The 16,362-nt window shown below is 41.6% G+C and overlaps 1 long non-coding RNA gene across 2 annotated transcripts; it reads left to right on the plus strand.

Annotated features, from left to right (window-relative positions):
- Window positions 1-10,818: 10,818 nt before the first annotated feature.
- LOC110342411 lies at window positions 10,819-14,055 on the plus strand. Of its 2 annotated transcripts, none has more exons than XR_002384473.2 (5): window positions 10,819-11,411; window positions 11,527-11,643; window positions 12,697-12,778; window positions 13,191-13,270; window positions 13,726-14,055. It is a non-coding gene; the product is annotated as an uncharacterized LOC110342411 (long non-coding RNA). The 2 variants fall into 2 exon arrangements; XR_002384474.2 differs by having other exon boundaries at window positions 13,729-14,055.
- Window positions 14,056-16,362: the final 2,307 nt, after the last annotated feature.

Raw genomic sequence — 16,362 nt, forward strand, 5'->3', positions numbered from 1 at the left:
AGGATATTAAAGTTACTTGCTCACATCTGGATGTATCTCACTCATCCGGTTTTCTACTTTTCTCCCTTTCATTTGGAATGAGCCTCCAACGCACACCATGGTGCCACCCACGCACAGGCTAACCTTCATCGCTAGCATGGGCATGTAATTAAGCATAAGATTGACAATGGTTTATTAAAAGACTATACACATGGTACACAATCTTATTAAAATGAGCCTGGGAATTTGAGAGGTGCATTATTGGGGAATCCTTTCAGGTTTGAAAGATGATTGGAATTTGTAAAGTATATATTCTGGTGTGCTTTGTTTATGTGGTTACTTATACACTTAAAATGAAATACTAGGAGCTATGGCAATAGGTTGGACCTCAGATATGTCTCCTTACATACTCTGAGGTACAAACTGCTAGCAAGAAATATTCTGGTCATTAACAAGAAAGAGATTGCTCACAGATATGGGCCAGATCCTCCAAGGATAGGCTCTGTACGTAGTTGGCAAGTAAGATAGATGCCGGTAGCCCCTGGGGAGTGTAAATGAGTCTAGACAGGAAGAGACATTCTGGACAGGGTTTTGCACAAATGTCAGGGGATGAAACCTCTGTAAAAGGACTGGAACAGAAGCCAGGGATGGTTGGGAAGGCCAAGCCACATTTCTTCCAATAAGAAACAGAAGAGCTCATACCATCTAAGAGTGAACAGAGGAGCCTAATTCCTGGGGAATGGAGCTTGGAGAATAAGAATGAGCACTGTGAACATGTGTCTACAACTGGACAGATAAAAGGAAGGGTTTATTTTCACATCTTCCCGTGTGTGTCCTCACACTTAGCAGGAACGGCTCAAGAGAGCATCCCCTTCTCACAACACAGGCTTGTTTTCTTTTCTGCAATGCCTTAGGAGATGAACTGGGAGAACCTGATATTTATACACTGCTTTTTTTCTGTGAATATATCACTTCCACTATCCCTTTCCATAACATAATGGTTTGGGGACCAGGATTGCAATTGTTAATGCCAGAAGTGGGGAAGATCTTTAAATAAACAACAGATACAAAAAACCCTATAACTGATGGGGAAGTCCTGTGTATATGTCAATAAAGCACCGTTGGCCAATAGGGAAGCAAGATAGGTGAGACCAGGAGTCTAGGAGGATTCTGGGAAATGTAGTGAACTGAGCATCGCCATGTATTCCTGGGAAGAGGGGACACAAGTCTGCGTTCTCAGAGAGATATGTCCTTATAAAATATATATTGGTGATTATGGGTCAATAATTAAGTCAGAGCTAGCCAATGAGAAACAATAGCAAATGGCCAACAGCTTCATAATTAATATAGTGTCTTGTGTGTTATTTGGGGGCTAAAGTGGCAACGGGACCCAGGTGGGAATCCCATAACATATAACTTTAAAGATTTATTTTTAAAGATTTGTTATTTATTTGTTTTCAAAATTACATACACATATGTATATACATACATGCATGCATACATACATACATACATACATGTCTAAAATCTGTGTTTGTGTGCAGATATGTGCACATGAGTGGAGGTACCTGTGAAAGCCAGAAGTCTCAGATACTACTGGATCTGGAGTTACAGGTAGCTTTAAGCCACCTTTTGTGAGGGCTGGAATTCAAACTCAGGTCCTCTATAGGAGCATAACAAACTCATAACTGCTGAGTCATCTCTCTATTGAATTTTAAAATTTTGTGGTAAGACTTCTAAGGACCTAATGAGCCGACTTGAGTTTTCATTTGGTGAACTTAAGAACTAATAAAAAATTCAGTAAAAACATATAGCTGTATTGCCTACTGTAGATGACTCATTAATCATGTACCCAGGCAATCCGATCATGTGTAAGTAGGAGTGGGTTTGGGAGGAAGTGCTTGTTGAACTGTTGCTGCTACAGACAGCTGGACCCACACAGAGATTGACACTCCTGATTTTCCAACAAACAGAATTTTGTGTAAAAAGGTATTCAATGGGAGTAAGAACTAAAAAAAAAATCCAAAGATACGTAATTTTTCATAAAAATAGTCAATGGAACTAAATGGAACTAAAAATATTAGTGGATGAGCAGGATGAATGAATGGGTTGTGTAATGGGGAAATAATTTATTATATCCACAATCAATGGCTGAGGAAGAGAGATTGCACTTTCTCTTGGATAATTGATAGCAGATGATGCAAGGGTGATTTACTCATGGTTTGGAAACTTGCTTGGCATTACTGGGGAGTAATGTCTTTCATGTAGCATGCCGATGGCCTGGCTTAATTATCAGTGGCGGAGGGGACCGTGGGACTTAGCAGTTAACCACCACAGGGTCTTTTGCATTGTTTTCCAGGCTGCATCTCCTTGCACATGACAATATGATGTAACAGTGACAGTTTGTGTCTCAAGCGCTGGTACTGATGAGCACCAAATTAAACCTCTGCGTGATGTACTGCTGTACAAATAGCAAAACAATAGTCTACAGAAGAAAAGAATCTGGACAGTCACTACCTAGTCGTTTATCATACTTCTGAATGTGTGAATAAGAGCAAAAGGAAACACAAAAATTGTGTCTGTGCAGTGACACTGCTGGAAAGACTTGTTGCTTTGTTTGCAATTAGCCCCACGTTGCATCTGCTGCCCCAAATGAGTTGTATATTTATAAGGGCATTCCTGAGGAGTAATAAGAACACTTTACTGTATGTGGATAGATGCTCAGCCAAATATCATTGCGTTGTTGTAAGAGAGCCTTCGACAAAGGCCAGAAAGTGGGTTTTGTAGGAAAATAAAATTGCTCTGGCCTAAGAAAAGGTTTGCACTATGTCTCTCACTGCTGAGAAATAACTGATGGGGGGGATGTCCTTCTGTGTATATGTTTGTCTGATTGTTTGAAAAATAAAGCACTGTTGGCCAATAGGAAAGCAAGATAGGTGGGACTGGGAGTCGAGGAGGATTCTGGGAAATGTAGTCAAGAGTGGAAAGTCGTCATGTGGTCCCTGGAGGAGAGGACATATCAGGATGGTGTCCTCGGAGAGTAATTATGGGTTAGTAGTTAAGTCAGGGCTAGCCATTAGGAAACCATAGCAAACACCCAACAGCTTCATAATTAATATAGCGTCCTGCATGTTCATTTGGGACTGATGCAGCTCTGGGACCAGGCTGGCGGGAAGAATGTAAGTTACAGATGACTTTTAAATTTTTTTGCGTTCCTTTTTTCTTTTCCTTCTAAAATTTACTTATTTACATATTGAGTCTATGCACGCATCTGTGTATGTACATTCCACAGTGTAGGAGTCGGCTCTTCCCTTCTGCCATGTGACTTCCTGTAAATGAACTTATGTTGTCAGGCTTGGTGACAAGTACTGAGCCACTGAGCCATCTTCCTTCCTCGAGTGATAGGAGGACCTAGCTATTCATGGACTCCCTGGAGCACATCCGATATTATCACTAAAGACGTAATTTATGATAGCCTGTTGAGCCACATGACGTCAGCTAGACCCCGGAATGTGGGAAACTAAGGACTGAGTTCAGTGAGCCTATCAATCACCAACACATTGTGAAGTCCTCAGAAACATAATTTAAGCATGAGTGAGTCTCCTTGGGTTCCGAATGATCAGTTCACATTGTCATTCGTTTTTTGGGGGGGCCTGAGAAAACGAGACATTCTAAGAATAACTGGACTAGATTTCCACTAAGAACTGTTCTGGATGCTTGCCTATGTGTTTCCTCCTCTAGGCTCATTTTAATGAGGTTTTCCTTATAATAAACAGTAACCACAGCTCTAGTGAATTCTGTAAGTCCTTCAAGTGGTCTTTTAAGCCAGAGAGTGGCTTCTGTGACCTAGAAATTAAGCTGTTGTTAGAAGTCCTAGGCAAACTTGGTCTTAAATTAGCTCTATAGCAAACCTCACTGTGTTTCTGTGTGCTCAGAAATGAAGAAGTCGGGAAAAATATTATGAAAACACTCTGTGGATGTTTACGTTATTTAACTACCCCATAACCATTTGAGGAAGCCACAAAACAAGGCATACCAGACTTATTTAATAAAGGCTAATCTTTATATTATGAAGAACATTTGGGCAGAGACTTGTCTATACCACACAAGAATTTATGTACTGTAATGTGATGAGGGAAGTCCTTCTGTGTATATGTTGTCCTATTGGTTGATAAATAAAGTTCTGTTGGCCAATAGGGAAGCAACATAGGTGGGACTAGGAGTTGAGGAGGATTCTGGGAAATGCAATCAATAGTGGAGTGGAGTCGCCATGTGGTCCTGGGTGGAGAGGGCGCAAGTCTGGCATTCTCATTAAGACCATATATATATGGTCTTATTTAATGATATATATTAGTAATATTAGTAATTATGGGTTAATAATTAAGTCAGAGTTAAGAAACTGTAACAAACGGCCAACAACTCCACAATTAATATAGTGTCCTGCGAGTTCATTTGGACTGGCGCGGCTCAGGAACCAGCCTGGAGGAAAAGAATGTACGTTGCAGAAGTGAGACTTCTCAGAGTGGCAAGTTAAAAAGTGGCCCTCTTTTCTCCTTGTTTGTTGGGGTAATTGTTTATTTGTCTCAGATCTAGCTTCCTAGAACACAGGTATTCCACTCTCTCCATCATTTTGAGGAAATTTTACCAGGGATATTTTGACATTTTGACATTGATTTTACACACACACACACACACATGCGCACGCGTGTGCGCGCACGCACACACACACACACACACGAGCGCGCGCACACACACGCATATGCTCAATTCATATTGTCACCCATTTTTTTTGGCTGGGAAAGTGATTATATATGTGTGTATATATATGTATATATATATGTGACTGTGTGTGTGAATCAATAGGATGTACAAATAGGTTATATCTATCTATATCTATATCTATCTATCTGTCTATCCTCTTGGTTAAAAAGAAAAATATAAAACAAAATTGATAGAAAGTAAAAGGATTATCTTTGAAAATCTGAGATTTCAAACACCCAGTGGAAGTGTCTAGTTTGTAAACGTCAACAGAAGTCTTTGGCTGAAAAGAGAGAGCAAAATAAAGGAAAAGCCTGGGTGCTATCCTCTGCCAGTCTACTAAAATTCACAGCACATGGCTTTGTTTGTGGCTCACAACGGATTCGTTGTTTATGTATCTCCCTTTCTTAACGAAGCCCAACACAGCAGAGCACAGGTCTCCTGCTCTCAGCTACAGTTTTACTGCTCTTAGTCTTTGCACCAACTCACATTTCCTGATGACTTGAGTCCTCAAGTCATCGTCTCTCAAAACTCTGATACTGAGTCTATGGAATCTGACACCCTCTTACACATTTGATATATACTGGCATTGCTTTCTTTGCTTTGTGTAGATGAATGCCGGCTTGCTGAGGCTCAGGAGGTTTTTCTCATCTTTAAGGTTTGCCATAATGTCTCAGGGGAGGATTCACAGCTTCTGCTTAGAGTCTTATGGCTTCCTCTTTCTCTTTGAATCATCTGACACAAGCCTGTTTGTTTGTCTTTGTGCATAACATATTTTAATTAATTAATTGGTTGGTTTTACATTACCAACCACAGCTTCCCCTCCCTCCTCTTCTCCCATCCCTCCTCCCCCCACCTCCCTTCTACCCCCATCCATCCATTCCTCCTCTGTCTAAGACCTCCCTTGGAAGTCAACAAGGCATATCAAGTTGAGGCAAGACCAAGAGGCTGGGCGAGGCATCCCACCATTGGGAATAGTTCCAAAGATCCAGCTCAGGCATCAGGGACTGGTCATGGCCCCACTGCTAGGGGCCCCACAAAAGACCAGGCAACACAACTCTCACCCTGATACAGAGGACTTAGGTTGGTCACACACCAGCTCCCTGGCTGTCAGTCTAGAGTACATGACTACATTCATGGATGATAACAGGTATTCAAACACTGCTTTGCATGTTAAACCCAACGTGTCCCTGTAGACCTTCAAGGCAATGTACGGAACGCATCACACTCATGTCATCTGCTTCCTCTTTGTCATGTGACGGATTGCAATTTCTAAGGATGGGATTCCGCCTTTTTTTTTTTTTCCTCACAGGGCTGTGCACTCTCCGGTTTCCACATGCATGTTAAGAGTTCCTTACCGGTAACTTCGGTGAAATTCAATGTTTATTCCCATTGATAAGTGGCATCGTTTTTAGCCACTGGCACCGTCTCCTTGAGAGACAGTTAAAACAAACAAGCAATCTGCTTAATTCTTGTTTAGCCTTCTATTGACCGATAAGCTCCATTACTTCTTTTTTTTAATTGTTGAGCTTTCTATGAAGCGTAACAATTTCCTCTAAGAATGCAGGGATAAGGAAACAGGCTCACGGAACTCTTTTGATTATACTTCAGACCCTTCACTAGGCAAGCTCAATTATCAGTCCTGCTAGCACATTTCCTCTTAGAGAAATCTTAAATAACTACCGTTGGGCAGGCCTTTGAGAATATAGGACATAAGAAACTAATTTGATTCTATTTGACAGGAACCAAGAATCTACCAATAAACAAATTGTGGCTTTGACTGAGCCTATGACAATTTTACATCTGGTAATAATGTCACCAGTTTAAGCTTACGCCATGTGCACTACTCTAGTTGCTATAGATAATAAGTACTCTGTGCATGGTAAAACAAAAGTATGAGGTAGGTGGGTGCTGTAATCATCTCCACTTTACAGGTAAAAAGATGGAGAATCAGAGGCTGAGCAGTTTGCCTTGCTTAACACATGTAGTATGATATGGAAGCAGGATTTTGACCTTGGATGCAGATAATGTGTCAGACCTATGAATGCATTACCACATAGTCATCTCTCTGGTCTACCTCTGACTTCATCTGCAGTAGACATGGTCCATTTCCAAAACACCTCCTGCTTCTAGCCATAAATTTGAATATTTATAATTGTCAACTTGAGAAATTTAATGCTTGCATCTTTATCCTCAGTGAGATGAGAAGATTCTCTTTCTGCTGTTTGAGGGCTCGTTCAGCTCTTGTATAGGGAAGCTCAGAAATGGCAGATCTTTAATACCTTCAGAGGAACTTTCTGGAGTGTGGTTATAAATACTTTAGTCTCTCATATCTTAGGGAGATAATCTGAGTAATGCTCTAACACGTTTCCCCAAGTGAGATGGAGAGCCTGCTACTTGCAGACACGTCACCCCTTAGTATACTCTGGTCTCTCTTTTTTCTTTTTCTTCATACCCTCTTTTTATCTATAATTATTTAAATCTCCTGTGAAAAAAGTACTTACCTTTTATGACGTTTCATTATTAATGGGGAGAAATGAATGAAAATCTACTCACCCTAGATACAAAGCCATTACTAGACTAAAGCAGCAATGACATCAAAGTCCAACTTGGTAAACTGATGAATTTTATTGGGGTTCCTTACAGAAATATACATGAGGAATTACTTATAGGAGCTGAAATACCTCAAAGACAGCTGTAGTTTGGAAAGTGTTTTTTTCTGGCAGCTCAGGTGGCCTGAGCCTCTTCCAGGCAGTCTCTCCACAAACTTTTCTGCTTATGTAAGGTTGGGGAGTGAGTGTCCAAGTGAATCTAATCAGTTTCAGGGACTGCTTGAGACGACCGAGTTGTTTGTTTCCCAAGTTTAACAAGCTTTCCTACAGGATGGGATGTTTTACTTCCCTTTATAACATTCTGTGTCTTAATAGGTCTCCCTTCAAGATGAAATGCTTCATCTTGGAGGAAATTGCTCTATGGTATTCTTTCACATCTTGGGTTTATTTCCAAGTGGGGAAACTAGAAGAGATGTCGTGCAGTTGTGTTCTATATTGCCTCTCTGGAATCTAACTTTCTTAATTTATTTGCTCTCTGCTCATGAAGGTTTTCCATCCTTATGCATAAGAAAATATTTATTTGGTTAAGGGTAGGCTTAGATGCTATTAACAATCCAGAACTATGAGTCTCAAGTGAAATGTGCATTTTTGTCTCTTGTATAACATTACGAAAGCAAGTGCTCATGACAATGTGGCACTTTCTTAAAGATATATTTCAGGTGCACACATATGCTTTATTTCAATGATCACCAACCCCATAAACTTCATGTCTATGTTGTTCCATAGAGGGAAAGAGTGGTTTCGATGGCATGAAACATGGTGAGAGAGCTGAGTATAGCTGCAAGAGGAGTCGAGAAATATAATTTCTATTTGAGTAGGCATTGCCCTGCTGACATCCATGAAAGCAGACACTGAGAAAAATTAAAAGGTGGATGAAAATAACATCCTTTTCCATGTATCTATTTATTTCTTTTTGTATATAATTATATAGATCATGTTTGGAAGCAGATATTGATTGATCTGTTTTGAGTTGGTTATCCAAACTAGACTATAAGTGACAGTGGAGAGTATGAGTAACTGGTTTATTTAATGAATGATCTGTCATATTTTCAAATACTGTGGTCAGTAATAATACCAAATGCACATGTCCACAACAATTTGAGCTTTAGAAATATGAGTAAATTCAACTACTTTCATATTTTCAATGATGATTATTGTCTAGTAGGTAAATTAATGATGTTAAGAAGAGTTTAATTCCAAGTAATTGTTTTCTCTCTCCCCATAGGATATTGTAATATATATCTATATTTAGCTTTTATAATACTTTTGTATATGAAGAGTTGTGCATAATTTATAGTGTTCTAACCTCTATTATTTGTCAAGAATAAACATAAGCTGATAACTACTACTCCTATGTTTGGCTGTTCTGTAGCTCCTGGCAATAAAGTAGGCACAGCTGCAAAGGAGAAAAAGATGTTACATTTTCTGAGACTGTTGTAAAAAAAATACTACCACAAACTCAGTAACTAAAACAACACGGGAATTTAGTCTCTCCATCTGGAGGCTAGAAGTTTGGAGTCTTTGTGGCCATTTTTTCTCTGGGACACCAAAGGACCATCTGTTCCTTGCCTCTTCAGCTTCTGGTGACTGTCTTCACGTTTCTGGGCTTGGGGGCTGCTTTCAGATCACACTCTCCTTTCTGTATTTGTGTCTTCGCTGTGTGCATCAAACACATCTCTGCTTTTCTCTCATACTGACACTTGTGCTATTTCTATGGTCCACCAAGATGACGCATGATCATCTGCTTATTTTGGCATATTTAATTTCCATACCTGAATAGGCCTTCATTTCCAAATATCATAATGGTTATTCTTTCCAGAGATTCCATGTGAATATCTGTTAGAGAAGATTTTCTTTTTAATCCACACTGCATCCTCTGTATTAACATTCGTTTCACATGGAGAATTCACTCCCCCCACTGTAACATCTACAAAGTCTCAGCATGTTATAATATTAACTCAATTTAAGATCTCATGCAAGTATCATTCACTCAATCAGAAAATAATTATTTCTCTTTGTGATTCATCCTAGATCAAAATTTCTCACCATCTCCTAACCTTTAAAACTATAAAAATAGTCTCATTAAAATATACGATGGAGTTCCATAGCTCAGGGGTTAGAGCACTGGTCTTGTAAAATATATAATGGGAAGATAGACATAGATTTCCAAACATTTTAAAATGCCAAAAGGAAGAAAATAACATTAGGCTGCTCCACTGCAAATTTTTGCTGGGAGGTAAGGGAGACAAGAAAGAGTTTCTTAGGGAGAGGTTGTAGATTTTTGATGGCCAGTGAAGATACTAATGACCTATTTTGGTGATGGAAAGCCCAAGACCTCATCTAACTGGTAACTTTTGAGGCAGAAAAGAGGGAGCAGTAATTTTGGGGAACAAACTTTCCCCAGCCAAACAAAAGTGAGAACTTACGAATCCTGAACAGTGGGGAAATATTCAGAGGCCTGAGAAGTTCTGAAGAACTGTGATTAGGCACAGCGTGCTCCTCAGGGGAGAAAAGAAAGGGGTAAGGCTTGCCACCCAGTATCAAGTTCTTACATGTCCACGCCGAATGCCTTGGATGTTCGTTGAAAGTTCATTAACTATAATAGCCTCATGATTTGTTTGGCAGGGGAGAGAGTGTTCAGAGACAGAGCTTGGAGTATAATATGGAGAAAAGACAGTACTCAATACATGCTGGTAGGAGGCGATTGTTAATTAAACCAGAGCTTCACGCAGTAGAAATGTTACCAGCTCAGCTGAAAGAAAGAAGACTTAGAGGCCTGGAATGAAATCAGAATGTTAACCCCAGTTACTAGTAGCTTAAGACATCCCCCCAGGCTTTCAGGATTTCCTTGGCTGTCCTTCTGCCTCACTTGACTCTTCCTACCGGAAATAGGTGTTTGGAGGCATAAAGTGAACTCCAAAAGCCTATTTACCTTCCTCATTTTTTTTTCTAAAACTCTGAGAAACTCTAAGACACATACACACCTGGGGTGCACGGACACCCACACTTGCATTTACACGCACACACACACAAGCACACACATGTACACACACGTGCACGCACACAAATATATAGGTGCCTATACATGCACATGCTTTTACACATACACATGAACTCATGTTGGCACACACATGCACATGCACACACAGGCTTGCAATGAACATGCATGAAAAATGAACATACACATGTGCACACACCTACATGCACATATCCATGTGTTCACACACACACATACACACACAAATACACTCAAAGGGTGCATGCACACACGGATAGTTGCATCATTAAAAGTGTTTTTACAAAAATCGGACCAAGGGTCTTAGTTCCAAATTCCTTTAGTTCAGATTTAATGCTATCCAGGACCCCCGTGTCACAATCGTAGTTCAGATCTTTGCTAGTGGCGAGGAGGCATTCATGTGTGTTAGTAAGGAGCAGCAACAGGAGGGGAGTCCAAAATAAAAAAGGACGTCTTAAATATAACAAAGGCGTCTAAAATATGAGAGGCCAAAAGGGAGGCAGGCTCGATGTCGGTTTTCCTTCAACCCCCTTGTGTTCGCACATGGCAAGAACAGAACGTCATGGGGTGGACTGTCTCTCTGTGGGACTTGTCAACAGTATGTCGTGCCCGCCTCGACCAGCAAGGAAGACACAACGCGCAGACTCTTCTTTAGGCAGTTTATTCAGGAAGCCTTGAATAATCTTCTTCTCCCAGGTAGCGCCAATCCACAGCTTAAAAGCCCTGGGCGGCCAACCCCAGTATGCCACGTGGAACATGCAGATAGGTCCACGTATGCGGAAGCAAGCCTGATATCCAGCCTTAACCAAATACAGGTGTTGTTTATGATAGAGAGCACCTGCTATAGGGCTAGCAGAAGGCGGAAGCCAGCACCATCTTAAGGGTGCAGAACTTCGCAGCTCTCTACATGAGTAGATTTGAGACCCATAGGAGTCTGATCCAAATGAGAACCAAGGCAGACACAGCTTGGCTTTCTACTGAGCCTGTGAAAGCCAAAGGCAGACAGAGGCCTCTTGTGGAGGAGACGAGGCTGACAGAACAGAAAGGTAAGGACGGGACATGGAGACACCAGGAGAAGGTGACTGTTGGGGGCCAAACAGAAGGTTGATACTGACAATGAAAAGTGGAGATGACCTAAAAAAATCTTCACCATACTTTTAGGTTTATAATTCGAGTCCTGCTGCAGTCAAAGTTGTCGTGAAGCGGTCTGTGGTCTGCGGTCTGCGTGGCGGGCATTCCTGCAAAGACACCTTGGAACGCTGCATAGGATTAATACAGGTAGACTTGGGCTGATGTAGTAATTAGACTTTCTGTATCTCCTCAGTTTCAGGAAAGATGGCAGGTATGCTCCCTCTACATTTCGCCTTCTTAAAGCATTTGAGAGAAAGTTACTAGCGTGCAGCCCCACCCTAACATGCACCGTTTGCTGCTGAGCAAGCCGTCTTTAATACTTCTGTGACGGGAACAGGACTGGGGACCAGGGCTTGCTATGCTGTGACCTGCTGGTCACAGCCTTCTGCTGGCAGTTTAGTTCAGCCCTTCACTCTGATGCAATCCCCATATCCCGCTCAGATTTCCTAGCGGTCTGATGACACCGCGTCCAGAGAACGTATCAGCAGAATGTCTCTGCACTCTGTGGTTGCGTTCTTTACCTTCCAGGAGCTTCCCTAGCCTTTGGCGGCACGTTTGTTTTGGGTAATTCCTACGATTGCGCGTTTGTCTAATTCTTTCTCACGGCTGGTTTCTGACTGAATTTGGCTAAATTTGAGGGATATGATTGACGTGACTGTGTTGTATGACATCAGCTGTGCTGTCTGAACTCTTGTACTAATGCAGTTATAAAGCACACACACGTTTTGTGGCCTTGTGTATATCACTTACCATAACAATTCTGAGACATATCCACTGTGGCATGCAATATTAACACGTCAGTGTTTTCATTGCTAAGGAAATGTGTGACACAAGACAATATTGCCCTTTATTGATGCTCTGCTGATGGATATATGAGTTCTGTCTAGTTTTAGGGTGTTCAAATGAAGCTCCCATGAACATGTTATATGTCCTTTACTGGACATATAAATTTCTTGGGTAAATATATGGGAGCTAAAGGCATATGTCCTACTAACGATATCTGCTGAACTCATTGTTAACATAACCAAGTCATTTCATGTTTCTCTGAGAGGTGTGGAAGAGTTCTGAATGTGCTACACATTTTCTGGTACTTGAATATGGGAGACATTCGAAATGGAAGCCATTCCCGCAGGGTTTACTGAGTGCCTCTCCTTGTAGTTTCACTAAGCAATCTCATTAAGTAGCTTTGTGTTTTTGCAGATGAAAAGTGTGTGTTTCTGACTCCTTTGCCTGCCCTTGGGACTCTTCTTATTGGGTTGCCTCGTCCAGCCTTGAAATGAGGGTTTGTGCCTAGTCTTCTTGTATTTTGTAATGTTTGGTTGATATCCCCTGGAGGCTTGCTCTTTTCTCAAGGAAAACAGAAGGGCAGTGAATTTAGGGGAGAGGGGAGATGGGGGAGCTGAGAGGAGAGGAGGGAGGGGAAACTGTGGTCAGGGTGAATTGCATGAGAAAAGAATCTATTTTCAATGAAAAAATTATGATTTTTTTGGCCAATTTATATTGCTCTTAATTCGTTCTAAGATATTCATTCTCCGCTTGCAATATGAATTTTTTATGAAGTCTATCTTTTCAAAGATACTTTAGAGGACCATAATTATTTTTTAACTAATTTTCAAAATTTATTTGTTGTTGGGCTAATGGGAAGTGGCTGAGACCCTGATATTTGCTTAACTCTGGAAGTATGTTTCATGCAGTGCTCCCAGCCCCATGAGTATTTGTGTCCTGGCTTCTTAAATGTCCGGAGGGAGACCTTGCTTTGTGGTGTGACTCTGTGGTAAGTTTCATGCTCCTGAAAAGCCTGGGCAACCTTTCATTTATTATTTGTGTATGTGTATGGTCATACATGTGCCCCACCCTCACATGGAGGGCAGAGGACAGCTGGCAGGAGTCCATTCTCTCCTTCTGTGATGTGCTTTCCTAGGAATCTAACTCGGGTCATCTGGCGGGCAAGTTCCTTTTACCTGATGAGCCATCTTTCTGGCTCCAGATTACCATGGTTTGAATTGAATACAACCTTGCCTAAATGCGCTGAGATTACCCTAGGTTCCCTTGCAGTGATTCTGTAAACTTTGTGCCTACGGTCTCTATGTTGTGCAGTAGTTTTCTCCAGATGCCGACATTCCATCCTGCATAGAAACCCTTAAACCAGAGGGTAAATCACTCAGAACAGCTATAGGAAGTCTTAGACACTGTCAGATGCTCTAGGCCTCTCTTTCCCTTTTGTTTCAGTAGACAACAATAACAAAAAGGACCAGTGAGATTCATTCTAGGACACTCCAAACAGCAAGGAAGATTCTGAGAGCAGATCAGCTGCCTGGGGGAAGCAGAAACCAGGAGAGTTGCCCAGAAGAGGTTAGGCCCCCTGGGAAAAATGCTGTCCAACCTGTTGAGCTGCCTGCAGGCTGTGCAGCGTGCTCCGGATGTATCGCTTTTGTGAACTGTCACTCATGCTGGGGTGGACTTTGGTGATTCAACTGTCTGAGTAATTTCTGCTTCTGGAAGTAACCCCTCTTTCATATTCTTGGGAGTAAACCCAATAAAACTCATTGGTTCACTGAACTGAACTTTCGGAGTGTCCTTGCTTTGGTCTGTCAGGGGTTCCCTATACAGAATAAGTAGAGAGAGAGAGAGAGAGTGTGTGTGTGTGTGTGTGTGTGTGTGTGTGTGTATATTTTGTGTCTCACCAGAAAAATGTCTGTCATACAACATTATGTGATTCCTTTACATTTATATCGTATAACACACACACACACACACACACACACACACACACACACACACACCATGAAGGTTTGATTTTGAGAACTTTTTCCCAGATACAGTTACTTGAAACACTAACCGACCTTCGACATGTATTTTCTGTTTTCTAAAGTTGCACAGTACTCATTTACAATAAGAAAACTGTGTTGTATTATCTTAAATGCATCTAGTTGTTTATTCAATGCCTCTTCATGGGACCAGCCAGTTGTTACTGTAGCCACTTCTCTTTGAATTAGAACTCTTTCCACCTTGCTAGACCTATGTTCAGGCTTGATATGTTTTGCTCTTCTCATGGAGGAACAACATATTACCCATCACATGAAGCAGTACAAGGCAGAGCTAGCCTGGGCACAAGGCTCTATCTCCCACACCTTTGTAGAGACATGCTTTATCCTCATTTCTTTGGAATTTGATTGTTTTTAGAAAAAAACTGGAGGAAGAGGAGGAGGAAGGAAATAAGAAGAACAATGATACAGAATAAAAGTAATAATATTTTGTTTTATCCTAAATAATATTTGAAACATGGTTGAACTCTACTGTTTGTATTGTAGAAAATTATTATCGGGGCACGAGAGGCCTTACATCCATTTAAAATATACATAATAAGGGCTTTAGTGACTTGTGACTCTGATGGTTAGTAATAATTATTAACTTGACAGAAGGTAGAATCATCTGAGAAACCCCCGAGGATGTCTATGAGGGAGGAGAGACCCCTGAGGATGTCCATGAGAGACCTGAGGATGTCCATGAGGGAGGAGAGACCCCAGAGGATGTCTATGAGGGAGGAGAGACACCTGAGGATGTCTATGAGGGAGGAGAGACCCCTGAGGATGTCTATGAGAGAGGAGAGACCCCAGAGGATGTCTATGAGAGAGGAGAGACCCCAGAGGATGTCTATGAGGGAGGAGAGACCCCTGAGGATGTCCATGAGGGAGGAGAGACCCCTGAGGATGTCCATGAGGGAGAAGAGACCCCTGAGGATGTCTATGAGGGAGGAGAGACCCCTGAGGATGTCTATGAGGGAGTCTCTTTATTACACTGACTGAAGTGGGAAGGCCCAGGTGGGATCTTGGCCTGCACTGACATGCGGAAGGATCTTGGACTGTATAAAAGTGGAGAAAGCTAGCTGAGGACTACCATACGTGATTTCCCTCGTCTTTGCTTCTGACTGCACACATAATGTGACAAGCTCCCTCAAGCTCCTGCCACTGTGACCTTTCTTGCATGAAGGATTACAACTTGGAAATATGAGCTAAATAAATCCGTTCTTTCTCTTTCTCTCTTTTCCCTCTCCAACCAATCCATTTAGTTATGCTTAAAGAAGTCACTGAGAAACACAACTCTAGAAAAGCAAGGCTACAGACAGCATCTTCATGTTGCATAACAGAACGGACCCTATAGGAAACACAGTAATAATAATAATGGTTGGGTCTAGCTGTGGAAATATGAGATCCATGCATACAAATTTCATTAACCTAAAGACAAAGGGAGATAAAAAGCCAAGGGGAAAAACTCCAAATTGTTGTGGGATATTTGTGAAGTGTGTGAAGATGTATTGTAATTGGTGTAACAAAACGCTGAATGACCAATAGCTTAGCAGAAGAGTAAAGGTTAGACAGAGAGAGAACTCTGGGAAGAAGAAAGCCCAGCCAGACAGGGAGAAAGCCAGATGAACTGCATGGAGATGAAATAATGAGCTTCACGGCAGAACACGGATCAATAGAAATGGGTTAATGCAAGAAGTTATTAGAGCTAGTTGAGACAAGTCTGAACTAAAGGCCAAGCTTTCATAATTAGTCTCTGCGTTGTTACTTGTGAGCTGCTGGCCAAAAGGAAACTCTGATTACACCAAACACTTCAGAAGGGGTTGGGTGGCGTGAGGGGAGGGCAGCAACAACCCAGAGCCCTTCAATAAACCAACGGAAAAACCTGGAAGATGACTTAGTCAGGGAAAGTCAGGCCTTAGCAGTCATCAGTTGCAGGCAACAGTCCTTGAGGCTGGTTGTACCTCCAAGCCACTCCCCCCTCCTTCAGTGTGCGGCTGTCCTGCTGTGACTCGGAAGGAGGGCTCCAGTGGGTGTGATCTCCTGACCTAAACAAATCCAA

The sequence above is a fragment of the Mesocricetus auratus genome, unplaced genomic scaffold (assembly GCF_017639785.1).
Source record: "Mesocricetus auratus isolate SY011 unplaced genomic scaffold, BCM_Maur_2.0 Super-Scaffold_100011, whole genome shotgun sequence".
NCBI classification, from domain to species: domain Eukaryota; kingdom Metazoa; phylum Chordata; class Mammalia; order Rodentia; family Cricetidae; genus Mesocricetus; species Mesocricetus auratus.